This window comes from Filicampus tigris, chromosome 10, assembly GCF_054856515.1.
Source record: "Filicampus tigris isolate MCC_2025a chromosome 10, RoL_Ftig_1.0, whole genome shotgun sequence".
Classification (NCBI taxonomy): domain Eukaryota; kingdom Metazoa; phylum Chordata; class Actinopteri; order Syngnathiformes; family Syngnathidae; genus Filicampus; species Filicampus tigris.
Genome location: NC_141226.1, coordinates 4067387 through 4094170, shown reverse-complemented (window position 1 = coordinate 4094170; position 26784 = coordinate 4067387). Strand labels below are relative to the sequence as shown.

The following is a 26784-nucleotide window of genomic DNA, read 5'->3' as shown; positions in this document are numbered from 1 at the left end:
CATTTCAATGCATGGTGACAGTTGGTGCACAGACGTCTCCCTGAGTAGTTTTTAGGGGTGTGCTGTTCAATGTTTTAAATGCAATGTTAGGCAGGATGGGCAGATACATCCAATACTCATGCATTTGTGAGTTAAACAAGATGGCTGACGATTGCTGGCTGCACCAAAATTGTCAGAGCGCAGCACCATTTTTAAGTACAGTCGCCACCACTTTTACACCTGCCAACATCAATCTGTCAGACTACACGAAAATGCAATTTGGTGTGCATACATTGCAACCATTGACATGAAGTTCCAAGACCATGCATTTGCACTCACATCACCAAGGTGATCAGATTATCACCTCTGGTTGCAAGTGGTCATCCACTATAGTTGACTAACCTTGTAGCAATCCTAGGGGAAAGACTGGCAGTTGAAACAAATCTCCTCAACTTCAACTCAGACCCCGCATAGCAGTGGTCTCCAACCTTTTTTTCTGCCACGGTGTGGTTCATACATCTATATCCTTTGCGGCCCTGTAAACATTCCCCGGGGGGTAGGGGGGGCTGTTGGGGGGACTTTCCAAATATGTCTGTTTATTTTACTCATTTGCTAGCTTGTACATTTAATATTAGACCGTTGCGCGGCGGAGACAACTTGACATGCGTTAAGACTCAGTCATAGGCTAGGTTCACACCGCAGATCTTAATGCTCAGTTCGGATTTTTTGAAAAAATCAGATTTTAATCAGCGATTAGGTAGGAGGTCGAAATAAATACAGTATTTGGGGAAAATCACGAGGCGTCGCTTTAACATCTCATTTCATGGAAACATCACTAACGATGACGTCACGTCATAACCGTGCGTAAAAAATGAATCAATCTAAGCCGTGACTGCATTACTATGATCGCCATAAATGTCCACTTTATATTTTATGTTTGAAGTGGCATTAAATTAAAGTAAAATATAAAGTCAATAGTGTTACTCAAAACAACTTTGCAGATTTGATCCCCCTGCTGCCAGCACTGTAACGCCGCCTGCGCAGAGCACATTTTGGGCTCCGGATGATGTCAACGTCGGATATCTGCGACCTGGCCGTTCAGACTGCGAACACATTGGAAAAGATCAGATATGTATCCGATCTAGGACCACATATGAAAGCGGCCCAGGTCGCATTTGAAAAAATTGGAATTGAGCCCTTCAGACTGTCATAAGTCACTTTTCAAAATAAAATGTTTTTCAGCTTTGGATAATAAATAAACCGGAAGTACAGTACTTTTCTTTCTTTTCTTTCTTTGGTGGTTGGGGACCCCTGCCGCATAGGACGGACAGACAATGTTAATTCCAAGACTCTGGCCATACAAATAACATCTTAAAACCATTTAGATATAATCAATTTGATGTTATGGCTCAATTCTGTAATCACATCTACGATGAAGTCATGTCTGAATTGTCTTTTCTAATTATAGCATTTTTCTCATGTTGCTAAGATACCGTATCAGCATCACTTGTCTGTATCACCCTAAGCAGAAGGAAAAGACCACAAAGGCTAACAAACTAATCCATCAATGTAATGGACACTGCAGGCATTAAAGCAGCAGTCTTGGCCTGTAACGATACAAACATGTTTAATTTTATCCGATTGTACACACAATCTTGCAGTTTGACTAGTTTTGTTCATTGTGTGGAAACTCTTAAAGTCTCTGTCAAGAAAATGTTTTTCTAAATACATGACAAATGTCTAAGGAATTCCTAGATGAGGCCTCGAAACAGCCCTGCAACGTTATCAGGACAAAAATATCCACAATGGCATTCCTTCTTCCAGGTTGCTGCAATATAGTATTTATAGGTAATGTATGTGAATTAAATTCAAATTCATCAGACTTGTTTTGGAGTATTTAATACAACAAATGGGAATTACAAACACTACAGTCGAATAAAAACATTTCTGCTGGGTCGTACGTCCGTCTCTCATGAGAGCAGAAAGTCAGGCAACCCTCACTCTTGTGATGTAATGGGTTATTAATCAGTGCCAGTCCCTCCTTCCCAGGAAGAGGTGTCTGTCCTAAGGTGTACGTGTCCTAATATGATTGCATTGTTATTGCATTGTTATTACTGCTAACAGCTGATGTATGTGTGTTTGGGTGTGTGTGGGGAGGGGGGCGGTGTCCTAGTATTTAGTGAAATCTGTAGCATAAGAATATTTCTTATATACTGAATTTTTCGGAGTATATGTTGCGCCGGAATATAAATCGTACCTGTCAACAAATGCAACATGAAGAAGAAAAAAAAAACGAAATATACATCGCTCTGGAGTATACATAACATTTTGGCGGGAAATTTATTTGGCAAAAACCAAAACCAAGACAGCAGAGCTCGCGCTCACACCCGAAATCCCCGTTCCCTGTCGGTGGGTGCGTTTGGAAATTCACTCCGAGAGCGCACTGCTTCATTGCAATTTTTCGTAAACTTGGAGCATTGTTCAAATGTGCCGTTTGGTTATTCAGAGTGCCCGCAAAACTTAGTGCTGGAGCCCAGTGTGTCAGGTGCTAGAGCCCAGTGCAGTACAGATGCAAACAGTTCAAGCACCATCTGCTGAATCCTTTATAACATAGGCTGCAATCTGAAACAAATGAGAGGGTAGCGCACTCTGTCTCTCTGAACACACACACATACACACTCACAGAGCGGTGTTAGGGCATCACAGTGAATTTCCGAATGCACCCCGTGTTGATGGCAACCATGGAAAAGTTTTTCTTTTTAATTTCAAATGTCTTAATTTAACTTGAATCCCGCGTTACACTGTGGCCAAGGGTAGGATCCTGTTCAGTTATTGTTCCTTTTGCTGCTGTAAATACAAAATAATTTTTCTGTGGCCGCATGCTCGCGGCGCTAACAAGCTTATGTCACACATAAGTTGCTATGACGACTACTTCGTTGTCTTCTTTTTCTTCTTCTTCGAGGAAGTAGAAGAAGAGTTGGTTTCTCCTTGTTATTTTTCAAAAGAAGTCTGACACCTTACACCACTCTGGAGTATGTGTGTGTTCAGTGTGCTAGCCTCCCAATAATTTACGAATGCAGCCTATATCATAAAGAAATCAGCATATAGTTCTTGAACGGTTTCCTTTCCTTGTGCTGCTTGACTCACTGGGCTTTTGGCACTCCTTTTTTTGGGGTACTCTGAATGACCGAACGGCACATTTGAACAACACTTGTTTAAAAACAGGCTGAGTGAACCAATGCACGCTCAGAGCATATTTCTGAAAACACCCACTCTCAGAATGGTGTTAGGCCATCAGAGTGTATTTCTGTGCACACCCTAGTGAATGTGGATTTTGGGTGTGAGTTTGCTCTCTAATTTGAATGTATAGAAGTCAGAGGTGGGCATTTTACTATAGTTTGCCAGTCCGTCATCCGTCAATTCATCATTATTTCAAGCCGAACCAAACTGTAATCCTCTGTTGGTCAGTCCGTCATGTTATTTTAACCACGGATGGACTTGAGGTCCGTTCGGACTTGACCAGGTTAGTGATGATTTCACAGACGGATGAAAATACACTTCCGTCTTTGCTTAGTCTTAGTCTTTTTTTTTTTTTTTTTTTGGAGTTTCCCGTCTAACGTCAGCAAAACAGGCATCCGTCAGTGACGGACAGACCGACTGGTCCGTCAGTCAGACGGAATGCCTACCTCTGATATTAGTCACACTGGGGTATGAATTGCAGGACCTTCCAAACTATTAAAAAAAAAAAGGGGACTTATAGTCCGAAACATACAGTATGTTTGAAGTGCTAAAAAAAGTACAAATAATGAGAGCAATTTAGTTCTAAATTGTTTAATCTTTCACCATTTGAGTTTTCCGGATTTTTGGAGCGTGGCCAAAATAAGGCTATGCCGGACTTGGCTTTTCTGCCATGTGTTTGCCGATCCTCACTATCACTTCAATCTTTTGATTGAAGATTATTTTTTTATCTTATCTTACTGATTTTAGTTCTTAGACTATACTACTGTTCTGTCTTTTAGTTTTGTTGCTCTCTGACGTTGTCGGCTTTTAGCTCCAGTGTTTCCTCATGGGGGGGCCTCCGCTTTGAGGGAGGGGTAGCTGCCCTTCCCGCGGGGGCTGTCATCGCAGGGACTCCTTGGGTCTGGGTGGCCGGCGGCCTCTACACTTTGTGTGGGGTCCGCCTGTCTAATCCGGGCCTCTATGGTGGTGGCGCCCCTGTGGCCGTGGGATGTCATTCCCCTCGGCGCGGAGAGCTCCCCTCGGGTACCCTTTCCTCATATGGTTTCTCTGTGCCTTGCGCAACTATGAGTTACTTATTTTTTATTTACTATTATTATTATTATTATTATATATTAATATATATGTATATATATATATATATATATATATATATATATATATATATATATATACAGGAGAAAAACCTTAATAACTCCCCTGCACATGCTCCAAAAAATCCCAAACTTCACCTGTACATAAAGAGTCGTGACCTGAAGACATCTATTTGATAATATTCCATTATACCTATAGCGCCACCTAGGTGCAACAAAAAATGTCATTTTTTACATTTCTATTTACTGCACGGAGCCCGTTGAACGAATCCGACTGAAAATTTTTCAGAAAAGCCTTAAGACATTGATCTTGCTCTGCCTTAAGACATTGATCTTGCTTTACGCAGAATATTGTGACTTTTTGGCAAAGGGCGTGGCCTTGACGGTGCCGCAAATACAGATTTTTCAACGTGACAATAAAGGAAGTTTTAACTTGACTCAAATCATCCAAACTTCTCGAAATTTTTCATATTTGATGATAGCCAAGAGCTGAAGACATCTACGAATGTATTTTTCATCGTAGTCGTAGCGCCACCTAGTGGCTAAAGGAAATGCATGTTTTTTTCTTTTATGTTTTTATCCTAGCAGGTTAACCAGGTCCACCTCATCTTTGCTCAGAAGAGTGTTTAGGACTTCCTAATATTAAAATACGAAATTTATGATTTTTCGTGAAAAGCTGTTGCCATGGCGGCCAAAAAACAACGCTCATTTTGAGGGTCTGAACATGCTCGAAATCTCATGAAACCTTGCACATACATCAAGCCTGGCAAAATCCTCAATATTTCTTTAGGTTTTTGTGCAATTTGTAAAAAAAGGTTTGCTAGCGCCCCCTAGAAATTTTTGAAAATTCAGCCCCGGTTATACTTTTCACCAGGACGAACATTTGGTGGTATATGTAACAGTTCAAGGCCTACAAAAAAGTCTCTTGGAGCCATATGCTAAACCAAACGTGAAGTCGGCCATTTTGAATTAAGTTTAAAGTATGAATTTGCTCTGATTACAATAGCTGCTTGAACTTGACACACATGATAATTTCTTCTAAAAAACTATTGACATTTGATAAAAGTCAAATCCTGAAGACATCTCCGAACTTATTTTTCATTATAGTGGTAGCGCCACCGACTGGCTAAAGGAAGTACATGTTTTATTCTTTGATCTTTTTCTCCTCGCAGGTTAACCAGGTCGACCTCAGAATTGCTCGGAAGACTCTGTAGACCGTCCTGATGTTAAAATACGACATTTGTAATTTTTCGTGAAAAACACCAAAAAAAAAAAAAAAAAGGCGAATTCATAAATATTTTTTATTTGATTTGATTTTCTTTGTGCGATTTGTCCTCCCATGGGCTCACCACCGGTGGGAGGGGCCAACGGGCTCGGGTGCTGTGCGAGCTGGGCGGCGGTTATAGGCAGGGACCTTGGCAGTCTGATCCCCGGCAGCAGAAATTAGCTCTTGGGACATGGAATGTCACCTCTCTGGCAGAGAAGGAGCCCAAGCTGGTGTGTGAGGCTGAGAAGTTCCGACTAGATATAGTCGGGCTCACCTCCACACAAAGCTTGGGCTCTGGTAAGTCCTCTGAGAGGGGTTGGACACTCTTCCACTCTGGAGTTGCCCAAGGTGAGAGGCGCCGTGCAGGTGTGGGCATACTTATTGCCACCCGGCTCGACGCCTGTACATTGGGGTTTACCCTGGTGGACGAGAGGGTAGCCTTCCTCCGCCTTAGGGTGGGGTGACAGGTCCTGACTGCTGTTTGTTCTGTTGCACCAAACAGCAGTGCAGAGTACTCACCCTTTTTGGAGTCCTTGGAGGGTGTGCTGGAGAGCGCTCCACCTGGGGACTCCACCGTTCTGCCGGGGGACTTCAATGCTCACGTGGGCAATGACAGTGAGACCTGGAAGGGCGTGATTTTTGAGGAACGGCCACCTTGATCTGAACCCGAGCGGTGTTCGGTTACTGGACTTCTGTGCTCGTCACGGATTGTCCATAACGGATACAGAGTTCAAACATAAGGGTGTCCATATGTGCACTTGGCACCAGGATACCCTAGGCCGCAGTTCGATGATCTACTTTTTAGTTGTATCATCAGATTTGCGGCCGCATGTTTTGGACAGGTGAAGAGAGGGGCGAGAGGGGTGAGGGAAGATGCCGGTCCGACCTGGCAGAGATCTGCCCGAAGTTCATGAAGGCTCTGGATGTCGAGGGGCTGTCATGGTTGACACGCCTGTACAACATTGCGTGGACATCGGGGACAGTGCCTCTGGATTGGCAGACCGGGGTGGTGGTCCCCCTTTTTAAGAAGGGGGACCGGAGGGTGTGCTCCAACTACAGGGGGATCACACTCCTCAGCCTCCCCGGTAAGGTCTACTCAGGGGTGCTGGTGAGGAGGGTTCGTCGGAAGGTCGAATCTCGGATTCAGGAGGAGCAATGTGGAACAGTGGACCAGCTCTACACCCTCAGGAGGGTCCTCGAGGGTGCATGGGAGTTCGCCCAACCAGTCTACATGTGTTTTGTGGACTTGGAGAAGGCGTTCGAGCATGTCCCTCGGGGAGTTCTGTGGGGGGTGCTTCGGGAGTACGTGCTACCGAGCCCCCTGATAAGGGCTGCTCGGTCCCTGTACCACCGATGTCAGCGTTTGGTCCTCATTGCCAGCGGTAAGACGGATTCGTTTCCGGTGAGGGTTGGACTCCGCCAAGGCTGCCCTTTGTCAGCGATTCTGTTCATAACTTTTATGGACAGAATTTCTAGGCGCACCTGTTGCAGCTGGGACCATAAAAGCGTCTCTGTTCGGTTGCTCAGGGCGGCTGGAACTTAGCAGTGCAGTTTGCCTCGCTTATGACAAACTAGTGTCTCTCATTTGTGTTTTGGGTAGCTTGTGCTTGTATATAAGACACTATTGATTTGTGAACTGTGTGAACTCTGTGACTACCTTTGTTTAAGTTGCGCTAAAACCTACATCTACCTTAAAGAAATTAAATTAACTCTCCTTCAACCAAAAAAACATTGTGGTCTATGTTAGTTCCAGAGCAGGTCGTAACAGCTCAATTTAAGACATTATCAGCTCCAAATAAGGCATGTACATGACAGTAAGTTGTCAATATAAGACATTATCAGCTCCAAATAAGACAAGGACTTGAGAATTAGTCTTGCATTCGACATTTATACAAAAGACAACGTTTCCAGGTCAATAAATATTTCGACTGGAATATATTCTATAGGGGGAACTCTACGTAGCACTATATCAAAAAAAATATTATTTTCGAAACAAATACAAAGGAGGAAAAAAAAAAAATCACACAAACAATTGCTCAACCCATAATGCCTTAAGTGCTTAATAATAAAAATATCTCACAAACAAAACACCTGACTAACATGTCAACCATTATGTGTAGATAGCAGCCTCAAGGAAAAAGGGGGTGCTATTTTGTACCCCACAAGCCTAACGGCCAATAAAAGCCTTCCACTCAGCCATGCTTTTTTTGTAAGATGATGTGAGATCTCTCTTATGCATGTTGTCCAGTAGGACCTCTGTTTGTATGAGTGACAGCTGAGTAGCGATACACTTAGGGTATGTCAGATGTAGGGTTTAATAGTATGCCATCAGGCATAAAACACCTTCGATGACCTTGTCTTTGGGAAATGTAGTTACTGGCACATCTCCTACTGCGAGAAGACAGCTGGATGGACTAATAGTGAGAGGGCGCGTCCTCAAGTAGGAATTGGGGTATTCTTTTTCCTAAAACACATAAGACATCCTTCTGTCAGAATAATCATTTCTCTGGAACCTTGGCCTTAAGGCAAATAAATTGGTTGCATTCAAATTAATAATAAATGTTGCATTATTGAGAATCTTAACTTTTGCATCAAACCAAATGCAAAGTAAAAGGAATTAAAAACATATAAATAGGAAACTCATTTGGAGCAAGCATATGATACCCGTTCAGTTAGTTTACACTTTAAAAAAATGCATTGCTCACCTCAAGAACATACACCACGGACTGACGTGGATCACTCACTTTCTTCGGAGGAGGAAAAAATAGAGGGGAACAGTGATGGCAGCAAACTAAGAATTTCAACAGCCTCTTGCACTGTTGAAAAAAAAAAGAATTTAAACACTTGAACAAACTGCACCATTCTGAGGAAAATGCCTCCATCTTTGGCTTGCCCCTAATGAGGCAGTTATCATCAACCTAATACTACTATATCAGTCAGATTCTTCACCCAGTTAGAATAGAGAATTGAGTTGTGAGAGGATTGAGAAGGGCAGACACAATAGATAAAAAAGGACTAGACACGAGCACATGACTTGTTAACAAGCTCTCACTCTCACTGTGATCATGTAAGTCAACAATTACTTACATGATCAATGTTCTTAAAACAGGAATAAGCTTTGAGAATCTTTTCAGGTCTGTCCTCCTCACGAATGGTATCCGAGTCAATAAATGCTCTTCTGGCTGCAAATTCCAAGTCCAGAAGCTGAGAAACATTCTGGTAGTTTGGATTTTTTCTTTTAAACAAAGCCTGTAGCGCCGAATAGTGTTTGGCCGTGGTTGCTCGGCTGTCCACATCTGGACTGGCACGAGCAGTAGGCTTGTTAGCTGTAAGGCACATAGTGTTATACTGACATTATGATGTTTACAAATATAACGAGAATGGATGGCAGGTCAGATGAGCACAGAGGCTTGACCCCCAAGCCTCCCCCGCCAGACCTGGAATACACATCGGGGGGGGAACGACCCCCATCCAGGGGCCCGACTTCCTGAACCAGTAATGACTGCCCCACCTTTCAAAACATCGCCAGGGTTGGAGCCAGAAACCGCATGCAACACACGACGGGTGGCCGTCGTTCCCTTGGGCCAAGCGTCACAAACGCTAACGCCCGCACGAAACTCAATGATGTGTTTGTGCAACCTGGAGTGCGCACACGTGTGCCGTGGAAGGATCTAGACAAATTGGCAGGTAACATCCAGAAATTTTAACCTGGATCAGCGCGTTCCGTCAACTTGTCAGAATGCCTTAAGGACATTGACTACTACTTACAGGGTTTCCCTACGGCTAACCTTGACGACAAGCTCTATCTAATTAAGATGACTTCTAGTCGAGCAGTCAACCGACTCCTTGAGCGACAACCCGCTCATGTGTTAGCCGACCCAAACGCTTTACGCTGAGCAATGGCCCACGAATTTCATGACTCCCCCAGTGCCGCCGGCATGGCAGCAGCCTTGCCTGTAAAACAAGGGAAACAAAAGTCCCCCCCGAGTCTATTATGGCCGCCTGCGCGACGCATATTTTGGGGCTTGCAACCAACTCGACATGGAAGAAGATCCGAGCGTCAAAACACTGTTTGTTGAGAACCTCCATCCAGATTTCAGCCAACCTGGGGTTGGCGTTGTATCCCCAGACACTAACTCTCAGCTGCGCGATCTGGCCGCAAGAGGCTTCACAAAGCTCAGGACCAGAACCCCCAAAACAGCCGATGCTGTTGTCTACAATGTAGACCAGGACCCTCCGACAGAACTCGAGTGCGCCTGCCCCATTCCCTCGCAACCACCGGAATGCTTCCACGCGGTCCAAACAACCTCAAAATCGTAAGGCGCGTCCAAAACATCACGACAATTAGGTCTGACGAGCGCCGCGACTCCAAAAACCTTCGAGGTAAACCTAATTCGCGGTCCTATTCGAAACGTGACAAAACCGAATGCGAATCGGCTGTCAGGTGCTCCTCGAGAGTCCCGGGCATGACCGGACGACCCTGCAAACGACCATGGCGCCGTAGCTGGAGAACTACTTAAGGCACTCCTGAAGTGGTCCAAAGCACAATCAAAGGACCCGCCTTTATGACTAACCGATGGCCGGCCACCCACTGTGGACACCCACCGCAGGGAACCTGGGCGAACCACGGACCGCCGTCCACGGGACCCACTGGTTGCCCCGGGACCATCAGTGGACCAGCCGATAGCCGAACACTCCGATTCTGACGAGCCTCAGTTGGACAAAACTGTCCTGGTACTTCGGGTCGATCCCGACTCCTCCACTAACTCGCATGAACTCGTGCACACAAACGATGTCCAGCCACTCCAACAGCTTCTAGGCGAACTCACCACCAGGTGGACAGCTCGTAATTTTTATTTGACTGTCACCCTGGAGCGAGTTCTGTCCTATGAGGCCCTTGTGGACACGGCCGCGGACATCACCGTGATGTCCAACACATTGTTCGAACAACTCCGCGGCGAATTGCGAGCTAGTGACTGTATCCTTTGTCTGTGACGCTGTTCACTCAATATCGGAGCTTTCTCCTCGACAAAGAACCAATAAAATTCGGTGGCTATGCCCCACTGGTCCATTGAGGCCATGGAGTTTGTCCACCCAGTCTACGTGTCACCTATCGAGTCAGTTCCACTGCTCATTGGTCAGGACTTGCTCTTCCGCTTTAAACCCCTCATTGACTACAAAAATCTTCAAATCTGGGCTCAAGTGCAACAGGCTCTGCCAACACGGCCGCCTGATCCCAGCCAAGCCCAGTTTTGCGCTGTCAGCCAAGCACAGCCACCTAACACCAAAACGGGTAACTTTGATGTGGGGCTGGGGCTAGCGAACCCTAAGCTGAAAGAAACCGAACCGCCTCACAAACGTCACCTGCACAATTACGACACATTTCTGTGCCATCTTGACCCACCACAACATGATGAAAGGTACGTCCCCCATGCTTGCGGAGGTGTCAGACTGCAAGGTACCCTTGTAGACGACGCTGCCCTTGCCTTGTGGGCCAACAAATCGGCCGTCACTTCAGCTTTTGTCGAGGACTTATGCGCTAACAAGTCTGGCTTCCTTTTTGCTGCCAAGTCGTGCCGTGACGTTTTCTGCTGAACACGGAGCCCCTATCTGTAGTCACTGCAAGGGGCGTGTGTGCCTTGAACCTCCAGTGGGGTTAGCGCTTGCTGACCCACTATTTCTTGGTAATCCCTGATGCACCCCATACCATCTTCATTGGTGCAGACTTGCTCGTCCGTCTCGCGGTCAGGTAGACACCATTAATAACGTCTTGTGGTCCCTCACTATGTCTGAACCTTGGGCTTTGTACCCAGTCTTTCGAACATGAAGTCCGGGCAAACCATCCCGGACGCTTGTGAAGTTCTCAACGAGGATGAACGTAAATGCTCCAGCTGCAACCATCAACATTCCCATCCGCTTGGCTGCGCGAGTAAACCAGTCTTTGGCTAGTTGCTCCGCCTTCTTACAGCCCTCACTTGAGTTTGCTGACCTGATGTTGTTTTTGGAAGCCACTCCCATCGTGGATACATCCACCACGCTCAGCTTGGTCCACACAACACCCATATACCAAAAGCAACCAGGCTGGGCATGCTCATCCGCTCGGACTTTCATGATTTCACCTCACAGTTCCTGTGGTGGGTCACGTTCCGGCCAACTCATTTCCAACTGAGTGCGTGGACGGCAGACAACTCACTCGGCCGTCTCGAACCATTACTGTCAGCCCGATAGGTCCTAAATGCGATGAAGACATCGTCAAAGTAGACCTGGCTGCAGACCAACAGTTAGTGCTCCACACGCTCGGCCACTGCCACTAGTGCCATCCAACTCAGTGCCCTCGGAGCCCAAGCCACTTCGGCCGTCGATTCCCCCAGATGAGTGTCCCCAACTATATCCGGAATTTGAGGCACACATCCAAGAGATCTTCCTAAGCGCTGATGCGCTACAATCTGATCTGGACCGCCAACGCTTGCGTGCGGTCCTCATGAAATATACTTCCTCTTTTGCAAAGGACTCCTTAGACTGTGGTCTGACGGACCGCCAACGCTTGTGTGCGGTCCTCGTGAAATATACTTCCTCTTTTGCAAAGGACTCCCTGGACTGTGGTCTGAAGGACCTGCATGTGGTCTGTATTCCTACACAGCCCGGAGCTCCGCCGACATTTGTACGACAGTACAAAATCCCCATAGCCTCCTACCAACAGGTATAGGAGACTATCGATGCCATGCTGGAGAAGGCCATAATCCACCCATGCAACAGCACATATTCGGCTCCGCTATGGCCGGTCTTGAAACCAAGTGGCAAGTGGAGACCAACAATCGACTGCCACAAGTTTAACCAACAGGTTTCTCTTTCGCGATGGCCCATGATGCAACTTGAACAAGAACTTTCAAAAGTGCGAAACGCAAAATTCTTCACCACCATTGACGTGGCATTCGGGTTTCTGGACGATCCCAGTTGACCCCAAAGATCAACATAAATTAGAATTCACATTCGCGAACAAACAATACACTTTCACTAGGTGCCCATTCGGCTACCCCAACTCACCTGCCGAATTCAACATCTTCCTCAATAAGGCATGCCCCGATGCCGCTGCCAGGGGGAACCTCATTTATGTCGACGACATAATGAGGAGTCCCTCTTTGGAGGATCATCTGGCGGAAGTCGACCACATGCTTGGACAGATGTCTGTAGCTGGCGCCAAGCTGTCCCTCTTGAAAGGACATCTCTTGGTCGGCCCAAACGGGATTGAACCACAATCCAGTCATATTCAAGACCTTCTTGACATCAAAGCCTCCACCGATGTGTCAAAACTCAACCAATGTGTCGTGACTCGCTGCCGGACTCCAGCGGTTCAAACTTTCAGACGTAAATGGCGCACAGCCCAGTAGACGTATGTGCCGTATGCGGGTTGATTTGACGCAAAGTAGTGCCAGCGGGTGTTACTCTAGCAACAGCTGTTTTACGGTGATGCTGTCGTAATTGCTTTAGCGCATCTTTGCCATCGTGTCGACCGTCTTGTCCAGCATGATTTGGCATTGCTTCTTGTGTTATATATTTGTGGTGCTGACTCTAAAACAGTTGTTGAGTCACTTTAACACCATGCACAGTCACAGCCCAGACTTTCGCGTAGTGTGTTAAAATTCGGTTTTCACCTATTATTGCATTTTCAACTCTTTTTAGGCTGAAGCAATTAATTGAGTAGCATTTAAGACATTTCAAACAACTGTTTCCAGATGTAAATATTACACCCAAACAACATTACCTGCTGCATCTTCCCTCCCAGATTAAAGCACTAGGTCCTACTGTGAGGCATATGTGTATGCGCTTTGAGTCAAAGCTCTGGTTTTTCAAGCAGTGGGCCATAAAAAGCAGATTTAAGAATATTTGTAAATCTCTCGTAAAGCACAACCAAATGTATGAACCAAATGAAATTGAAATTGGCCCAGCATCTGAGGTGAAAAATGTTCACTAAGTAGAAGGAAAGATAAAATAATTCTTAGGAATAGAACACGTTGAACATATAGTGTCTGCCCGGTGGATTGTGCAGCACGGAAATAAACATACATATGGAAAACCTTTGGTTATTTCTAATGTTTTCAATAATACCCCAGAGTTTGCATGTGTGAAAAATATCTTAATTGTAAATGAATCAGTGTATTGTTTTGAACACCAACCTCTCTCTACAATTGGTTGGAATGAACAATATTTATCTTTATATATCTATATTTTTGTGGATACTAAAAATTGTGTGAATTTTACACCATATTATTATGTTAACTTTAATAATGTCATGTACATTCCATTGAAGTATGATTTCACCAACATCATTGCATGTCACTCTTAATATTCAGTAATATCTCAATTGCTGCAATATGACATTATGCTGTGCTTTAATTTTGGACAAGCTTTTGACCTGCAGTTTCAACAAGGGTGTGTTTCAATTAAAGTTTGGCCTCTTTCTTGAAAGGAGATTTTTCACCATACAACCTACATCCAAAAAGCAGAAAAACATCATAATGCTTAAAAAAGCTTATTTTATCTAAATTATTTCTCCAAAAAAGATCATTTCAAGATTTTCTCACCTACCAAGATATTCAAGATGTACTGTCTTGAAACAAGGGATTTCTCTCTTTGTGTAATTTTTGTTATAAGTCATAATGTCTAAAATTAAGCATGTGTTGCCTTTTAAGGCTTTTTCTATATTCATATGTTCATGGTTGTAATTAATACTGTAAAACAATACTGTTGTTTAAAGTGATTACTAGTCGTTTCGGGTGGTTAATTAACAATTAATTTATGTTTAAGAAAAAGTATTATCGCTAGACGTACGTCCGGTTTCTGATGTCATTTCCGGTCTTCAGCGCCATACTTCCAGTTAGCTTGCTTTCTCGAAGAAAAGAAAATGTCCGCGCTCACGGAACAGTATGGGATTGTTATCGAATGCCATCTACTTTGAATTATCAGGCAGGAATGCCGTACATTGACAGTCTTCACCGCATTCTTATGAAGACAATTAGACGCTCGGCAGCTGAACACCAGGGTCTTCATTTGTGGTTTATCTCGGTGTCACCAACTTCTCAGTTGAAAACACTTCAAAGCACATAGACAAAATTTGACTACAAATAAAACAAATGTTCTTGCCAAGATTTCAATTTTTTTCCAGTGTAAGACATTTATATTTTCATTTTACAGGTACTTAAATTTGCTGGTGATCAGCAGTGGAGAAAAACTACACATCTTGCTCACTGAATCCAAAAGAGTAGTTGCGTCACTCAGCCATATGGTGTGTTCAGAGAATCAAATAATGACATATTGCTCATTTGTTTCCATCTGCTTTTCAATGTCTCTCTATTAAACGTACAGTATACATGCGGTTTTTCGCAATTGGTGGAGAATAAAACATAAATAAATTAAAAATGCATCCAGAAGCTGTCTGCATCTCAATTTCTAAAGATTAGGGTGTAATCTGTAGTGTTTATGAAAGGTCATGTTACTATTAGTTGAACTTGCCATGGATGCATCCATCCATCCATCCATCCATCCATCATCTGTCGTGTTTATCCTCATTAGAGTCCCAGGTGTGCTGGAACCTATCTCTTATTACTTTGGGCAAGTGGCAGGGTACACTGTGGATTGGTGGCCAGCCAATCGCATGGCACATTCACAGATTTAAATTAATTTAACCCCAAACTACAATCATCGTGTAAACTTAACATAACTTGTATTATTTCAGTGTTTTGAACAGTGCTCAATGCTCATAGGTACCGTCAGCCACAGTAGCTCCCAATGCACTGCATTCCACTTGTGACCTATTTGCACAAAGTCATCGATCCATTTCTTCCAGACCTGTTTTGCGGCTGAATTGTCACTGAGGTCATTGAAGCAGGTGTCTGGAGTTTGTTGTTTTATGCTCCAATTGTGAGAATGCTGGAAAGCAGCAGGGTAAAGCTGGTGCATTTTATACATAGCCTCAAAAGAACACATTATTCTTGTGGGTTTTGTAGACAAAGCAACTGTATTAAAGTACAGCTAACATACTAAATTGTTCAGGAAAACTGAAAGAGAAAAAAAATCAATAAAAGAAAGTTAAAGAACATCATGGTTCTCTTGGGCTTATTCGTGCATGGAAGCGTGTGTCAGTAAATAAGCAATGTCCTTTTTTGAATTTTGTGTTCAACAATACAAACTGATAATCCTTTTAGGGAGGGAAGAGAAACAATACACGCCGAGGGAAACACATATTTTTCATTTTGGTAAAGAACAAAACAATTGCAAGTGCACAAGACCACAATGAACTAAGAACAAACACATTGATACTAATCATTTATATTTATGGTACGTTTTCAGTAATTGGGGTTAAAATTGGTTCTGTGGCCATTGCAAAGTATTGCTACCGCCTCCTTCTCCTCATGGCTTGTTCATGCTGTGCACATAATATGAGTAAAACACATGCATGCACGCACACACACGTGCACCCGTACACACACGAACACCAGAAATAAGCATCATTTCACATAAAAGGGATGGTCATTGTGACACAGCTCAGCTCATGTGATATTGATATTGATGTTGTGATGCTCCTAAAACCGCCGTTGATAGCATTGATCGCGTAAACCTTAAATCAATGTGACCCTGGACTCTTGTAAAGCAGTAGCCTGAATCCCTTCTGCCAGAGCAGCTCTGTTTTTAAAGAGCCATCCGACCGAGACACACCAATCCATAGCCTCCCCAGCTTCTCCCATGGGCTGTGAGCGAGGCTGACAGCCTAAAACTTTTTGTTTTTTAAATAGCTTTGCTGCATCCGTGCTGCAGAGATCACATTTTATCACTAAAATGACAAGTAAAATATTTGAATCTCATATAATTACCTCAGCCAAAGAAGTTCAGATTTCACTTTGTTTTAAGTAGTGTAAATGATTAAAATTGTTTGGGCCTAAGAAGCAATTTAATTTTATTATGGATTTAGATAAATGTGCAGCAAATCTTGAAACTTTTTAATGGAGGATTTTTCTACCTGTTAAACCTGCAAATGAGACACATTATGATTTTTCCCCCCTTATTCAAAAAAGCTGTCTAAATAAAATCTATATGGCATGCTTTCATTAAAATACCCCAAGGATCAATCATAACAGGACACGTTATACCTGTTAAATGCACTGGACTATACAAATAGTTCCCGGCTCAAAGCATCCGCACCAACATTTCTGGGACAGGCACTGTACTTGATGTCAAATTTCAACAGCACCAGATTTGCAGTCTACTGATGTTCACACCCATTTGGGCCATAGAAGAAAATGTACGTGAGAGGATTATTAACTGTCCACACAGTAAACTGATGGCCCGTCAACCAGTGTTGGAACTTGGTACACACATGGCCCACTTTAAGGTGAAAAATTCTAGCCTATGAGTACTGCATTTGGACTGTGCATTACTGAGTGATGTACTTGTACTTGCAGATGCAATGGGTCTTGCCATTGATTCACCTGCAGGGATTTTTGATAGAAGAGCACTGAACCCTTTGCAAGAAGCATCCACTGATAACAGGAATGACTCGTTGAAATTTGGATGGGCCAGAGGGATGTGGTCCAACAGGGCCTGCTTCAACAGCTGAAAGTTCTGACCATATAAATCTGTCCAGTCGCCAGCAAATAACTTTATCCGCAATTATTTACACCTTCCCTTTCAATGAGCACCCTTGTTGCCAGTTGTAAGACTGGGCAAAGGTTTGGCAGTCAAAGTACAATTCTCAGTGAACTACTGATCAAAGACTACAGTTTCTCATTCCTCCATGTCATCCAAGGCTTGCCTCACTTTCTCATACTGTGTAGGTGGAATGTGTCAATGCGGCAGTCTGACGGGAGCCTCATCCACTACTCTAATTCGATGAAGAAAACCATCACACTTCAACACAATCCATCTTGTCCCTGGAGGAAATGGACTCGAACTCAGCATTGAGGTTAACCAATCGGTATTTGCAAGTTGAGATGTCACAAGAGTCTGTCAATGTTAGACAATGTAATGTCATGCAATACTGAGTGAGGCAAATCAGTTTAGCATGGTTTCTCCTAACAAAGGATTTGGCCACCTGGAGGCTTCTTTGGTAAAACTGTGAACTTCATGGTGAATAAGCGGTGCAGTTGATGGTTACTGTATATTTTGCTGAACACTGGACAGGCTTGCCTGTGGGGTTTATTCTCTTTAATGGCATCCACTTGGCATTTGCAAGCAAAGCCACAGTCCTCCTTACCATGACTGATTTAGATTGTGACCTTGCGGTTGTGGGTTCCATGAAAGCCGTGCTGCCACCCGGCACACCACTTGCATGCTTCAGCTTGCCTCAGACCAGGTGTTTGGTCATGGGCTCCAGGATGACGGCCGTCTTCAACTTCAAAACACAAACCTTCTAGACATCATCGGATTGTCTCAGCCACCACACTCAACCGCTCTCTCTGCAGGTCTCCGCCCCTCCCAATCGGCGCAGATCTGCCGCCAAGAAGACCTCTCTCCAGCCTCAGATGGTGATCTACATACCTCACTCCGGTCCTCAACCGCAATTGTTGGCACAGTTACTGTGCAAACATAGGCCTGCACTTCCAGGTCACACCCACCCAATGGTATAGACTTCATGCCACCACATCTTATCAAGACAACAGTGGGTTCAAGGGCTGTTTTACCCATCACATGTTGATCCAACAATTGAGGAATGACAGTGGAGCTCAACGTGCAGACCATCGAACCACTGTCCACCTTTACTCTGAACTACCCTTTCCACCCAAAGTCACATTCATTCATTCATTCATTCATTATCCATACCGCTTATCCTCACAAGGGTCGCGGGCGTGCTGGACCCTATCCCAGCTGTCTTTGGGCAGTAGGCGGGGGACACCCTGAATTGGTTGCCAGCCAATCGCAGGGCACACAGAGACAGACATTCGCCCAAAGTCACATTTTCAAAAAAAAAAAATAATAATAATCATGTGGTTTCAGCTGATTATTGTGTTGGAGTACAGGTCTGCATCACTTTTGTCTTTCCTCACACATACATTTATAGATTGATTCCAAATAAACCATCATCATCATCCTCATTGTTCTAATTTTCACGGGGGTCACATTCAGGCCTAGCACTTGATCCCTTCCGCATGTAGGCCAACCCGTTTTCCTCTTGGGGACACTCAACCTGTGTGTTATCAGGCGCAAAGTAGACAAAGCACAGACAATTGGCCCTACAATGGTAACGAGTGTTGTGTCCTGCATCCCCATAAATCACGTAAGGAAAACCGGGTATTTAGCACATGACTCAACATAGCTATGATGCGATCGAGACGATGAGGAGACCTTGTTGGTCTGTCAGTGGTGTACAAATAGGCACAGCAGATGTGCCGTCTTACTCTCAGAAATCTCATGCACACAGCGATGGGGAAGATGTTATGGTTGTGGTGGTGAAAAATAGTCGACCAACACAATATTGTTGAACACAAAAATTGGTCGACACAAAAGCCTATGCCTTGAAGTTATTAATGGATAATTTTATAACCATATTTGTGATGCCCGGAACCGATGTCCGTGTTCCCTGCATGGCCATTCGTTGCTGCGTACGGCCGGGCGCACGTCACACTCTTCCGGCAATAAATATAGCCTTCAGTGACTTATGTCCAGTATTTTGGTTTGTGTTTTTTTTCCTTAAAATGGACCAAATTAAAGTTCTATGTCATTACTCCGAAGCGGAGCTGGGGTTGCTTGAAAATAGGAACACAGGGATGTAATCGCGTGACGAGCTGATGGCTATATCGCCTGGCCACCCATCACTGTATTAGTACAATGGTTAAAATGAATGATTGTCTGTTTTTACTTATTAGTTAATGTATTATAGCCTACCATCCCTAGTTAGAACCCACTATATTGTATTCAGCTTGCAAATGACCTGAGTTAATATTGTATTTATTTTGCAAAGGGCGTTAATTATTCTCTTGCCAACTTAGCTTAGCACAGCTTGCTCTAAAGCACATCTACATAGCTAAGAAATGATTATGTTTAAGTGTAACGTGACACGATTATTTTTTAGGAAACGTGCAAGAAACATAAATAAGGACCAGGCGAATCTGACAGTCACTGTTTTTTAATAGATCCTCATGTTCCCCTGGCAGCGGAGCAGACAATAATGCCTGCGAGAGGCACCTGTGTTTGTGAGCAGTGGGGGGTTGGTTGGGGTAGTGATTCGCCAAATAATTAATTGATGGAATAATCTAAAGGATAATCGATTCAAAAAAGATTGGTTTGTGACAGCCGTAGTTGTGGCCCCTCTCAGCTGAGCTGTGAGCACATTCGTTGGTCCCTATTGTGCTCAACAAGTGTCTCATGGACATCGGAAACTGTCCATTGTTGCAACGACTTGCACTGAAATATCAGGGACAACTCTGGATCACAGTCGCGTTGCCTGGCTGTCTTCCCCATGGGTTTTGAGGTCAAAGGAGCCCAGCATTGCACATGCGAATAAAGGACAGAAAAAAGCCAAAAAAGTAAGGAATACGTAAGACAGGTAGACCATGACAGTGATTAGAATTTCAATAGCTTAAAGCATGTGCTTCTAAAATGATTAGGCTACTTTAATATAATAATAATAATAGTAGTAGTAATAATAATAATAATAACACCAACAACAACTGGCACATCGAAATTGTTTTTAGGCTAAGTTGTACTTAAATAACTTAACATGTTTCAAAACTCACCAAATTTTGCATGCAGATCAGGAATGGGTGGAATTGCAATACCATTAAAAAAAATAAAAAATAAAGGAATAACGCTCTAGCGCCCCCGAAGAAACAAACAGACAAAACTGCCTATAACTAAAAAAAAAAAAAATGCAAACTGAAAAAGTTTCATTTACTCAATTTTATTTCTTCAAGTGGTTGCACGAAATATAATCATCTGGATTCAGATACATTTAAATGTTTTTTTTTTTAATGATACACGGCTGAACTAGGCTACGGCAAACCGCGCCTGTGAACTGAATGAATGAGGAAATGAAAAAGGTGTGTGTGGCTCTGAAAGAGGGCGGAGACAGAGAGAAACTCGAGGTTCAATGAGAAAAACCTGGTCCCGACCAGGTTAGGCTGATAGAGTCTGTTACTGCGGTAACTGACCGAGATCTTAAGTTATCTCTGAAACCAGCTGGAGTTACCCCTCTTTCTCTGGTTTGAGTTACCTCACTTTTTGAAACGGAAAACTCAGAGTTTCCCTCATTTCAGGGCTAGCAGACTCTCAGTTTTCACCAAACCTGCTTCGTCAAAACGGAGCCCTGGTCTCTGTGTTGTATTGTGATATATTTGACAGGAGATGTGATGTTTGTTGACTCGATTTACTTCCTGAACAAAAACACATCATGCACCGGTCATTAGGTCAAGGTCATAAGGCCACAGTACCTTATCGGCACACTCCTCAGTGACACATAAGAACTTGCAGCACCTGTGTCACACCCAGCTGTTTATACCCACCGCAGGAGAGGGTGCGCTCTTGAGCCATTGTATTCAAACTAGTGGAATCACTAGTGCCAAACTAACCTCACAATTGAAAAAGCAATTGATACTTTTTTGATCAAGCAATTGCTTGATACAGTAAATTATTTCACTTCCGTAGTTTACTTATTCATTTTGTTCCCTTTTCTTTTAATTGTATTCCTCTGCTGGCCTGTAAATGCGCATGTACATTTGCATGCGTGTGTCTGCGTTTGTCTGCTTACATTTGTTCTGTTTTGGACTTGTTTTATTATGTCCAGCACTTTGTGCCGCATTGCCCATGCATGAAAAGTGCTATGTAAATACACATTTCTTTTGCTTTGATTTGAAAAATGTAACGGAGTTAAGAATGCTATTTATTCAAAATGCCATTACTCCCATCACTGGGTCCAAGTTCAGAATGTTTTGCCACACCTTGGTTGACTGGAGCTCCATTTTCACAAATCCATTAATTTGCTATACTTGCAAAGGGAGAACATGTGAGCGCGCAGTCTTCGATTTTGTATTTATTTGCACAATTTTACTGAGTACTATTTATATCAAAATTATTTCCTCTCTATGTTCTTGAGACAGAATGAGAAGAGGATAGAGCCATGACACTTGGTTTATTATGATTCATTTGGCTTTCCCTGGATGTTTTTACTATGTGAGAATAAAAGAAACATTTGGAAAGCACATTATGTTTACAAGCCCATCAACTGATTTGGACTAGTGTGACCGAATAAAAGCACCCTTATTCTGTTTGAATGGTATTGCTGCATGTTTCCTATCAAAAATATATAGGGGCCTCAGAGCTGACTACGTGCTCTCAGTCATTCGTTTGCACTTCAAACCTTGTGTTAGTGACCACAGAAAATAACACGATGTAGGGTAACTCATATCCGCTATGTTAGGTTTTAAGCAGACTGGTGTTCTATAAAGCAACCAATACATCAAACTTGCTCAGGAGATGAAAGGGTATGTGCTGGTTGGCTGCTTTGGTGTCCTTTTCTAAATGTGAAAGGTGTCACACTGGCCACATACTGACAGAGAGAATATGAGCATTGGACTTCAACTGAATGTAATTTATAAGACAGAAGCCACCGAAAGAAGGCAAAAAGAAAAAATGCATCTTAAGGAACTTACTTGTCAATATAGACTAAATAGATTTCAAAACTGTTTATAGAAATGGCCATTGTTTTTGGAGACATACTGTGCATTTTTTCTCCACAATTTAAAACCTTTCCCATGTATCTTCAATGATCCTAAATAATCAAGAATGCCACATCATTAATGGCCCTTAGGTCCACAACTTAGTAGAACATCATTATCAGACGCTATATACACCATTAGCTAACACTAATCTCTTTCAAAAATCCCGAGATAGTATTATTCTCTGCATCGGCAATAGCACTTTATTTATTTTCTTTATTTATATGCAAACCATCTGACTGACTGCACTGACTTGACATCATTGTTTATTGTGTTTTTTGTTTTTATATGGTGGCATTTTTAAGGTTTAGCTTTTCATCTTGTTGTACTGCTCTACAATGACAAATAAATTCAGACCCTGAAATGGAGCTCTGGCTCTCGTATAATTCTTTGTCGACCACTTCAAAGTGGTACTGTCTCTCTGGAACTTTGGCCAGCCTATCTGATTGTATCATTGCTTGAAAAACTTTATTTATTATGTTAATTAGCACCACTGTTTTGGAAAAGTAAGGTGGAAGTGCAGAATACTTTGGTCACAGACACATGAATGGGCAAATAACTAAACAATTACTTGGTTGTTCAATTTTATACTTATTGGGTTGAACCCCGGAGACATTTACATACACATTATAAAAAGTAAATCCTCCATAACATGCTTCCTTTAAGTGTGATTAAAAAAAAAAACAGTGTTATGGTCCTATCATTATGGCAATATGTGGCTAGTCTCTCAACCAAGCGAATGTAATAAGACTCATTTCCCTATGGTAATTGAATATCATGGCTTGATGCAAAACAACCAAGTTATTATTTTCCTTGCAATCTACCATACATTTGTAATTGTTCCAAAGTACAGCATTTGTCGAAACATGATCAATTACTACTGCACATTCTATGCCACAAAGTGCATTAGTCACACCTGGACAACTACAAAAATGAGTTTTGCAGTTGTGCAACTTGTTGTGGAACTTTGGAAATGAAAGCAATGTGAAACCAGTAATATTCGTGCAGTGTAAGGGTGGAAAATATGAAAATATATGCATGAACCAACCAAGTGTTTAGAATAGATTTTGGACCTGCATATACAGCAAAAGGAAGTAGCTGGATGGCCCTGACTTCGGACACCGGAGACTTGGGGACCGGTAGCATCCAGTTAGGTCCCTCGACAAGACCCTTTACCCTATTCACTGTTTCCTGGCCACTCTTTTGGGTGGAATGCATGAGGAAAAGATATCATGCGAGTAACTCACTGTGACGACCCCTGACTAAAAAAGGGACTAAGCCGAAGGTCAAACAGCAACAACATACACAGCAAACTGAAAGAAAATTATGATGATTAAAATGTAGCTGTATGGAAAGGTGTGTAACTATGTCAGTACTGTAATATTTTAAGGTCTTGTTTATGGCATCGTCATTGCAACACTTTTCTTGGGAATAGATGTGACAAGAAATTGTCTTAGTAATTCCACAACACAAAATTAAAACTTTTTCAGCCTCCAAACGCACACATACAGTACATTCGAACTATTTCTGGCATTTTAATACGGCTGGTAAATGGGGCTGTGACTTTGACATTTGTTCAATGTCAAAATGACCTCTGGCTCATGATGTCTGCCGGTAATAATAATCGTTTGTCAAGTTCAAAATAATTTAAATGTATAATTTGACAACCAAGTGATTCAATATTGAGTGCATGCACAAACTCTTTGCCAGTAAAATACTGGCAAATTACAAGATGCAGTCAGTCTGCAGTTTCACAATGAAAAGGAAAACTGAAAGTAACCATTTGCTGTTGATCTTTTTACTACGAGAGAGTATCTGGAAGGAAGAACAATGTGACAGATTGATAGTGTAGCCCAAATACCATGCCTGTTCTGTCTGACTGAGAAAGGCCACGTGTCCTCTTTTCATCAGTGTTAGTCATAAGTAGCCCTGGTACCATTAAAATATCATCCTCATCCGTTAGTAAGTAGATTATGGGGCATAGCTTGATGTGTGGTTGACTTTTATTGGCTCTATTAGAGGTTACAAACCACTTAGTCTTCACTTTGATTTCTACTGTATGTTTAAAAGTATGCGCAAAGCCCAGCTCAGAAAGCCCCTATGATGAAAAATATAAATGAACGCTCACTGGTGCTCCCCACTAGAAATGGGGCTTGATGGCAAGCGCCTGGTGGACGAGCTCACGTCCATTTGCTGGGCACAGCCTGAAGAAACAATGCGGTCACCCATCCCATAGCACAGAAGAAAAAAGCATTGTATCTAAACTTACTGTGTATAATCTTGCTCTTGTGTTTTTGTACACGGAGGCATCATATTTACCTTGTAACAGTGTTTTTAAAGACTGGAGAAAGGTTGTGCAAAAACTCAATCACTTCATTTAAAAAACGGCTGAAGACCTGTTATTTCTGAATGCGGATACGTTCAACTGTTCTGTACATCATTGTCAAAGTCATATAAATCATATTCAGTCCCGTCTTCCTGGATCCACAACCACTTAAACTTTTCACTGCCTGCTTAAGCCAATGCCATTTTCCTAAAGTGACAGAAAAACCATTTTGAAAGAATGTGCGCTCACAGCACACATCAAAAAATATTTTACACTTTACTTACACTTTGTCAATACATTTTTGTTATAGGCAACTATATTTGGGTTTTTTATTACAGGCTCCCCTCAGAGCAGATAAAATAAAAATCAAGCAGCTCAACACCTAGTAACATGTCGGGAATTCACCAATAACTAACATTGACAGAAACAAATAGTGAATGCAAACCACAAAACACAACTGGAATTGCATTACCATAACATGTCAGTTTATTGGCTCAATTTAACATGGCTATGACCAATAATAGGCCCCTTAAGGCCAAACCGTGGTAAATGTTTCACCCTCACATAGTTAGTTAATTATGGGTGTATGTGAATCAACAGATTCAACCAACAAATGAAATGTGGGTGTACAAAAAATATTCACTTTGGCATTTATTTGTACTGATTATACTCACAAGCTCAATCATCAGTCAAACAGTAAACAATGGATCAAACCAATGCTAAAATGTCCCAATGTCTACATGAAACGAAAAAATATGATCCTTAAGGTAGACTCCAACCTAAGTTCTGTGAAATGCATCACATATATAGGCAAACAACCAAAAGTGGGCATTCCGTCAGTGCTGACGGAAGGTCCGTTAGTCCGTCACTGATGGACCCCATTTTGCTGACGAATGACTGCAAACTTAAAAAAAGAAAATGATGGGCTAAGTACGTACTGATGGGACTGGGTTTTTGTCCATCAGTGTAATTGTCATTAACCGGGTCAAGTACCGACGGACTTCTCAGGTCGTCACTGACGGATGCCCATTTCTCTGACGACTGACGGAAAAGCGCAGTGTATTTCCTCTGTGTTTGTTGGCAGGGGTGAATAAACAGGCAACAAACGGGCACGGACGGGTGCCCATGCCATCGTTGGTTGACTAATGACGGACTGGCAAAATTCAGTAAAATGCCCACCTTTGCATAACAATACTTTCGAAAGACTGGCTTCATTTGACTGGTTATTTTTGCTAATAAATCTCCTCAAAAGCATTCACAGCTAAAGCTATATGCAATTTTTACCGTATTGGCCCGAATATAAGAAGGTGTTTTTTGCATTGAAATAAGACTGAAAAAGTGGGGGTAGTCTTGTATTCGGGGTCTAGACATTATACCCATTCACGACGCTTGATGACGCCAGATATCATTGAAGCGAATGCTGAACTTGACTCCGCAGGCCAAAGCAACCCCTGTCATGTGAGGGTGACGTGCTATGGGAGGAGCCAGAGGATGGGATTAAGGACAGCGACCCTGAGCACAGTGAAGCAGATAATTGTTTGTGAGGAGTAATGTTCTGTCATGATAGATCTCAGCTACTCTCAAGTTAAACCAGTTTGCATTATTTTATTGCAATGTTTTTCCTTAATCAGATTTGTTTCAAGACTTCAGTTACAGTTAGACTTCACTTTGATGGTTAATGCAGTTATTGCAATTTTGTTGTTTGATCACAATAGATTGGTTTATTTACATTTCAAAAACCAGAAGCCATTCATTTACGAATGTGATTACACTTTAGTTTACATATTTAAATGTTCAAATATTAAGATTTGAATGAGGCAAAATAACATGCCTTTTCTCTCAAATATATTGTTATAATCATTTGTTTCAGATGTACTTTGATTATTTTCTGTATAGAAATTAATTGGGTGTTCAAAAAAACTTTTTTCAATCTTGAGTCTTGAAAAAGAGGGGGTCGTTTTATAATCAGGGTGGTCTTATATTCGGGCCAATACGAGAAAATTTGCCAACAATACCTTTCATATCCAGCTGATATCTATAGTATGTCACTATCAAAAACAACAAAAAACATCTCATAATTTACAAATCCAGGTTTTCGCAGCCTTCGTCTTTCATTTCCTGCCTGGTCTACTGCATATCTTGCTTCACTGGCTCCATGCTGTATGCCGCTTTGCCACC

At 42.6% G+C, this 26784-nt stretch overlaps 1 protein-coding gene and 1 pseudogene across 7 annotated transcripts in view; one reads left to right on the top strand and one right to left on the bottom strand.

The window, feature by feature from the left end:
- The window catches only part of astn1 (astrotactin 1), a 454796-nt gene that overhangs the window by 86334 nt on the left and 341678 nt on the right, over positions 1-26784 (top strand). The window lies entirely within an intron of this gene.
- LOC147140423 (uncharacterized) lies at positions 7745-8916 on the bottom strand (annotated as a pseudogene).